Raw genomic sequence first — 8,249 nt, 5'->3', positions numbered from 1 at the left:
AGGTTGCCATCAATGACAAAACCTTCAATCACACACAATGTCTCATTGGAGTGTCCATATGCCAACAATCTCCCCCTTTGGCATTGATGGCAACACTCATGAGAAATTTCAAAAAGATATCCAAAAATGTGTATACCAAAAAAAATGTTACGAAAAATATGAGGACTCCCCCTGAGCATGTGATCCCTGTGTTTTGAATTTTCTCATCTACTACTCCCCCTTTGGCATCAATGACAAAGGTTAGTAGATTTGTAGTTGTACCAATACATAACCTCAACCTTGTAGTTGGGTAGTTATTAATTGAAGAATATCTCCCAAAATTAAGTTTATACCATCCATAAACTTCTTGCTCTCCTTTATTGCTATCTCAGTTCTGTGTACTATACCGGTGAGATGCTGCAAGTGCTCTGCCGGTGTTTTGCTACCCTGTGTTAGTGCCTCTGAGATTTCCTTATGCATAGATGCTAAATAGTCCAATCTTGGACTTAGTTTAGATCTCAAAAATTTTGCTTTGTTTATTATTTTCTCTTTTTCTCTTTCTAATTTGAGCAATTCTTCCTCAAAATTTGTTATCTTTTCCTCAAAAACTGATAATGCATCGGGTGAGTTAACAAAATTATCTACAAGTTTATTTATCTCTTCTTGCACCTTGCTCATCTTTTTGTCTACATCCATGGTCAAAAAGTTTATCTTACAGGTGTCTTTATACAGAGTTTTGTACTCTTTCAATAAATTGCACAGTTCCAGTAGAAGTGTGTCAAATTCCCTGTTACACTTCTTTATTCCTTCCTCAAAGAATTTCTGTTTGTCTTTTTCTACACTTTCCTTTACAGTTTCTACCTTTGTTTGCTCAAAATTTCCAGAAATATATTTACAAAGTGTATCCAACTGGCCTAAAGAATCTTTGTTGGCTATATTACAATTTGTAGCTATTAATTTCAAAACTAGAATTGAATCATCTATTGCTTTATAGGCTTGTGAGCTATAATCAGTTATTTTCTTGATAGAATCGAGCAATACCTCTGTTACATTTGATGGTGACCCAGTAAACTAAGTGCTGGTGGCAGGGACCATGCTGGTATTGACCTCCGGTAGGTCTGTTTGTGTCTCCATCTCTTTAAGCACAGTTTTCTTTGCATCTTTTCTTACCGGTGGCATCTGTTCTGGAGCCTTTAGCTCTATTGGTTGCTCTATTTGTGTTCCAGATTCCATCTTTTTCTCTGAATCTGTTGCCGGTTTCTCTTTATTATCAGATTTATCTATGGTATCCTTATCTACCACTATGTTGATTTTTTGAGTATCAACATTTACAGTATATAGGACTTCAGGATTAGGATTGTTATCCTTTGTGTCCATGCTCTCCGCTGCTGATTGATCTTCTATAGTTGTTTTTACCGGTGGAGTATTTAAAGGAGGTGTGGGTAAGTTGTCTCTATTCTTGATACTTGGCGGTCCACCATCTTTACCTTTCCCTTTGTCCTTTTGATATACCAGAATGGGCTTGGGATTCATATATTCTTCTTGTTTTTCTTTTTCAATCAAGAATCTATCCCAACCATCTTCTATTTCAGTTGAAACTTCAGTAACTCTACCTACCATTAATGATATTTGTCGGTGTGCAGTGGAAAAGACTGTCCGGTTGGCCTGAGCTATCAAATCATCAATTTCCTTAGGTGAGTTGGCCGAGTATACTGCAAGTAATTTTTCTATTTTTATTTTCTTATCCAACTCAATTATTCCTTGCCTTCTGGCCTCAAGTCTTTTATATAATTCATCAGGAATTTCATTTAGGACTTCATCAAAAACTTTTTATACATGTCCATGTGTAGTATAACACTTTCCTCAATTTGTCCTTTCTCATCTTCTGATAGGGTGTCATAGATTTTCCTTATGTTTTTCAATTTACCTTCCTCTGTGATTTCATTCAGTAATATGTCAAAAGGGGCCAAGTCAGTGTCTGTCTTCTTCTTCTTCTTGGGGGTCAGCTTTTTCTTAGGTGTGGCTTTCTTGACTGGAGACCTTACAGCTTGTTGCTTCTGTCTTGTCCTTCTAGGTGAAGGAGTGGATACCGGCGAGGGGTCTCTTTTCCTAACAACTCTTTTGAAAGTTGCTGGCATATCTCCTTCTGAGGAGGTATCTACTGGTGATAGATGAGTTTCAGGCTGTTGGGCTACCAATTCTTCTTCTGTTATGCCGGTTTTCTTTAATACATCATCTTTTAAGGCTTTTGCTTGTCTGCTTCCTTTCCTCACAGATGCCTCAACTTTCTTTACTCTCTTTTTAGATTGAATTTGACTTTCAATTTGCTCAGCACTACCAAATACTTCTTCCTTTGGTTCATGGGGGGCTTCCAGAAGTGCTTTGACATAAGTTTCCACTATGTGGTCATCTGCTTCATACCCCATTTCTGTAACCTAGATTGTTCTTGGGATGACTACTTCCATCCAGATCTCATCCTTTTTTATCACAAAACATATGTCATCCTTATATTTGTTGACAATTTCCTATGATAGCCTGATCCTCTTATTCATTTTGACCTTTAGTGCTTGAAAATATTCATGGATATTCTTTTCTTTGTTTTCACCCATGTTGTTGAATAAGTCAGACAATTGTTTTCCTACCGGTATGTCAAATCCAAAATCCTTGTTGCCTATACCGGGAGCCTGTTTGGTTATATGTAGCATTAAGCATACAAGAAAATTTCCAAATCTAAAGGTTCCTTTCTTATCCTTCTTGATTTTTGCTAAGTTATCAATTAACTCATCTTTTAACCATACAAATATCAATTTTCACGTTGTCCTTAACCATGTCATGAGCACTCTTTATGCATAAACTGGAAACAGAGTTAAGCCTATTTGCATGAGTTACTTTGTAACCTAGAATCATGCTAATGAATATCACATTTGTATTGATTACATCATTAACCCTCAATGATCTTTTGTCAGATGTTGCACCAGTTAATTTCATTACTAGGTCATTGGAGACCTTCTTGGTTTTGTCGGGTCTGGTACCGGTGGAAGGTAACCCTGTTACTTCTTTCACAGCTACCTTTGTAATTTTATGCACTGAGTCAAGCCAAAAGAATGAGCCATGTACCCTACTGAGAACTATCCTAATCACTTCCTTGGGAAATTCAGGAATGTAGAGGATTTTAGTGAATCCTAGGGTTTCAACAATTTTATGTTCAAGTTTCACATTTTTGACATTGTCACATATAATAGATTTGTACATGTTTTTGATTTCTTCATCACCTAATTCTTCTATGTTGCAATGAATATACATTCTAGGGTCTTCTGCATAAACAACACCCTTTGGAATTTGGGAAAAAGCACCAGTGTTGTCATCTTTCTTAGCTACCTCAGGAACTAGCTCAAACACAGGCCTAGGTCATTTTATAACCTCGACTACTGTAGGGTTTGCAATGAATTCAGGTGCAGAGGAGGATGCCATGATGATAAATACCTTTTTTTGCCTTTGAATGGATTGATTGCTAAAGTGTTTTTCCTCTTTGCTCAGAATGCCTTAGCTCGGAAATCTTCGCACTCTCTAAAAGTTTGAATTCATGGTGAAATGAAATGGAGCCAAAAACCTTATTTTATAAAGTCTTTTCTGCCACCTACCACATTAATTGTTTGCCGGCAATGTATTAACTCAACTTTATTTGCTGGTAATGAAGGATTTTCAACTTCTTTTCTCTAACCGAGGGAATAATAGCATATGTGTCATTAAATTGCCAAACCCTCAAGATAATTTTCTTCAATTTGATGAAGAACATCCTGTTGGTGGAGCATTGCTCTGTCCTGCCAGTGGAGCATCATATTGTCCTGTCGGTGAAGCATTTGTTGGTTCTACCGATGGAGGAGTAACCCCAATATTAAATTCACCTTTTCTAATCCATTACATTGAAATTCTTGCTTAACCTCTTCAACCTTTTCTTTACCTTTCAAGCTAGTGCTTTTGTTATCTATCAGTGTACCTTTACTTCTATAGAATTTAGCAATATGACCAATCTTGTTACATGCATAACAAGTTACATTATTTTTCTGAATAGCTTTCCCATAACCTATGCCGGTTTGTGTCCTGCATTTATTTGATAAATGACCAAATCTTCCACAAACATAATATCTTACATTCATTCTGCAATTTTTCAGAGTTATGACCAATTTTGTTGCATTTGGTGCATTGACCGGTGGGAAGATTGATGTTCTGATAATTCCTAGATCTACATTCATTTGCCCTATGACCATATTTATTATAGTTAAAGCATTTTCCATTGAATTTGTAAGTATTAGAGGGTCTTACCAGTTTGCTTTGATCCTGGGTATTTGCAGTACCGGAGCTTTCTCCAACTTCAAATCCAACTCTAGAAGTGTCACCTTTGGGTTTTTGATTCTTCAATAAGGTACCAAGTTCTTCTGAGCTTTTCTTGAATTTTTCTTTGTGTAGATTTGCAGTTTCCAATTCCCTTTCCAAGATCTCTTTTTGTCTCATTAGTTTATTCGAGTCATTTTGAGTATGCATCAGATCTGTCTTCAACATATCATTTTCATAGCTAAGACTTGTGTTCTCATTTGCTGCATCACTTAGTCTTCTGGTCAATTCTTCTTCATTCCTCTTTCTGTCCTCAGTCTCTTTGTAGAATCTCATAGTCATATCCTGCATTTCATTTTTTGTTGTCATGATCTCTTGTTTCAATTTGCTTATCATATCATTTAATGATTACTTTTCATCATTTTCATTTTGCAATTTTTCACAAAGTTCTCTTCTCTTGTTTCTTGTAACAGTAAGATTTTCTTGAAGTGCCTGAATAATGTCCTGAGCTGCTTTTAAATCATCTTCTAATTTGATATTTTTTAGCTTCTTTTCATCATAGTCAGTAAGAGCTCCTTCAAGTTGCTTCATCAGATTTTCCATCTTTACCGGTGTCAAGATCTTCCTTAAGTTGTTAGGCTTTTGAAAATAGAGGACCAGGCTCTGATACCAATTGTTAGGGTTCCCACAGATATTGAGAGGGGGGATGAATTAGTATCTGACCGGTAATGAAATTTACTTAAAACTGAATATGCAGAATATAAACTAACAGTATACCGGTATGCAAGAATTAATGCAAATAACAGAATCAAAAGCATCCACATGAAAAGAACACCATAACACAAGATGTTTAACGAGGAAACTCGGTGTGGGAAAAACCTCGGTGGGATTTGTGACCCACAATATTCACTTACTAGCCAATAAGAGAATATTACTTACAATAGGGGCCTGAACATGCAGGAAGGCCAACTGCCTAGAGCTCACTACTCAATAAGAAGTCACACTAAGTTACAATGAGGATTTACACAAATCCAATATTCTGTACTGCTTTACAATAGCATCTTCAATGCCAGATTCAGTACCGATTCTTGCTCTGCTCTTTACTTATACCCTTGACCTATAATTTGCACATTAGGTCTGCCTTATAATTTATTTATTACATTCTATCCATATCCTACAAATGCCTACAATGATCTCTTTTATATACAAGAGTCATTTTACAATTTGCCAAGTCGGCTTACAATGATAAACAAAATATTACATATCAAAAATCTTGTCGGCCTCTGTGCCAGTATACATATTTCCTTCTGTGCCGGTGCCGGTGTAGATTGATTTTGTTGATGCCGGAGCATTGTTCTATTTGAGTAATGCTTTGCTAGTATGATGTCTTGCTGGTGCCATAGGATTGCAAGGTTGGCTATGTAATGCTTTGCCGGTATAGTGTCTTGCCGGTGCCATAGGATTACAAGGTTGCCATCAATGACAAAACCTTCAATCACACACAATGTCTCATTGGAGTGTCCATATGCCAACATTGGCAACCACTTAGGGCCCTGACACCCACTTGGAAGTCACTCTTTCTAACTTTCTCTTAGACACTTCTAACCTATGGGTATTAAAAAAGGATAACAACAATCTCATATACATCCAAGGTATATATAATTATTCATCACAATCTATCTAATAAGTAAATATCTCATAAATTTAGACAGGACTTCCATAATACCCCATTCAACAAAAGGGTGAAGTCCTAAATCCACTAAATTATAATCATCAAGAAAGGGATTGGGCCTATGATAACCAATCCAAATCCATGTATATATACATAAATTAGACCCTACAAACAATACTTCATAAGAACCATATATCTCACATCACATGACATCAAAATTTGAACCATAACTTACTTTTAGATTAACATAACATGAAATGAAAGCATATGAGATCATACATTACATCACATAACCCATATCATAATTAAATTAAAAACACAATCTGATACATACCTAATAATATAATCCACATATCCCTCTCTTGATCATATACACTCATGGAATCAATATGAATAGAAAATTGGCAAACCCTAATTACTGAATGCATAGAATGGAAGGAAAACACATGGATCCATCCCAAAAAGATAAGTTAGCCTATGGTAAATACATGACTAAAGTTTCAAACTCACAAATAGGCCCCTGGAAGGACATGAACTAACACAAGTCCAAAAAAGAAATCCGAGAAGCCAAATGGGGTTTCTAGATCAAAATTCCCAAAAACAGGATTGAAACTATGGTTGAATTTTGGCTCAGATCACAACCATCAAACCATGTCAAAATAAAAATGTGGAAAATACCCATTTAAGAGAGGTGAATCCAATTTATATAAATGCAATTAATTTATCACCATGATCAAAATTCAATTCACATGAGAGGAAACCATAAAAATTGTTCAGATGAACAATATAAAGAACACATCTATTTACATTGTTTGAACACTCAACAAACAACAAATGGAAATAAATTTTAGAATGGAAAAAAAAAATATAAAATAAAAAGAATAAAATAATTTTAAATTAAATAACATTTAAAAACATATAAAATCAAGTGCCATTCAAATCCAACCTAGAAAATGTAGAAAGTGTAGAAGAAAATCTTTCAAAATCAACTCCTCAGTATCTATTGTCCCAATCCAAGCAATAGAAGCAATCCAACACAAATCCATAGCAGAAATAAACTCTACAAAATCACATTAAAACTCTCACAAAAGGTTGACAAAAAAATTGCACAAAACCCCCTTTAATTCAATGTAAATATTGCTCTCCAATGCCACACCCAAATCTCCTCTCAAACTCCAAATTTTTCCTACCATCATTAGAAAATTCTCTAGCATCCACACATAGAAATAAAATGTTATTTCTATCATAAAAAAATTCCCCAAAATGGGAGTTGGCATTTATGTGGGAAACAACCAAATTTCCCAACCAATCACAACTAAATATTAAATTATAAAAACCAAAACTCAATTAATATCAATCATATAATATAATGCCCCACTTAAAATATTTTATGCATATCAATATTCATTTGGCACCAATAAAACCTAATAAATAGAAAAATAATTCCTCCTCAAAAGTTGGAAGGAAAATAGGAAAAACAATTACTTTAATTATTTAATCCCATGTAATCAAAACACACATAAATAATACAAGACTAATATCATTATAACTCACATCTTATCTATATAAATAACGGTTAATTAATTTAATAAATCTATATTAATAATAATCAACTTAATATCATAATTAATTTCAAAAAAATTAAATAAATAAAACTAGAATAAAAGGAAATAAAACACAACTATACACCTATTAAATGCAAAGGGTAACATTATAATAATTGCACCTAAACAAATAAAATAGACATATAACATAAATTAATATTAATAATATTTATCGATATACCAGAAAAATTATTAATAATCCAAATTAAATAGAATAGAATTCAAGGGATAAAACACAATTACTCGTATAGCCATCCACAAGACCATATAACTAAAATGGAGATTAAATCAAAGGTAAAGCAATCAAGACAAGGGTAAAAAAAAATATATAGACCAAGGTTTGGTGTGGTAGGGCCTTAGTGTTAGTTCCAATCAACTACCATTGAGAAAGGAGGCATGCTCAGATCTTTGGGACTAGGTGGATTTGGTGCCTAGTAATTGCACTCTTGCACAACATCATCCAAGAACAAACATGTGCACACACACACACATATTAGGTCAACATAGCTACGTGAATGAGAATTATAACATCTGTATGGTGGAAAAAGTGACACTAAGCAAACATGCCCTAATCTCACTTTCAACCACACACTTGTCGAATACGAAAGAGCCTACAGGTATCACACAATTGGCTACTTCTTCTTGTGGAAGAGAGAGCCACG

This window comes from Cryptomeria japonica, chromosome 4 (genome assembly GCF_030272615.1).
Source record: "Cryptomeria japonica chromosome 4, Sugi_1.0, whole genome shotgun sequence".
In the NCBI taxonomy this organism is placed as follows: Eukaryota; Viridiplantae; Streptophyta; class Pinopsida; order Cupressales; family Cupressaceae; genus Cryptomeria; species Cryptomeria japonica.
The sequence above is the reverse complement of the archived record's forward strand: the minus strand, read 5'-3'. Positions refer to the sequence as shown.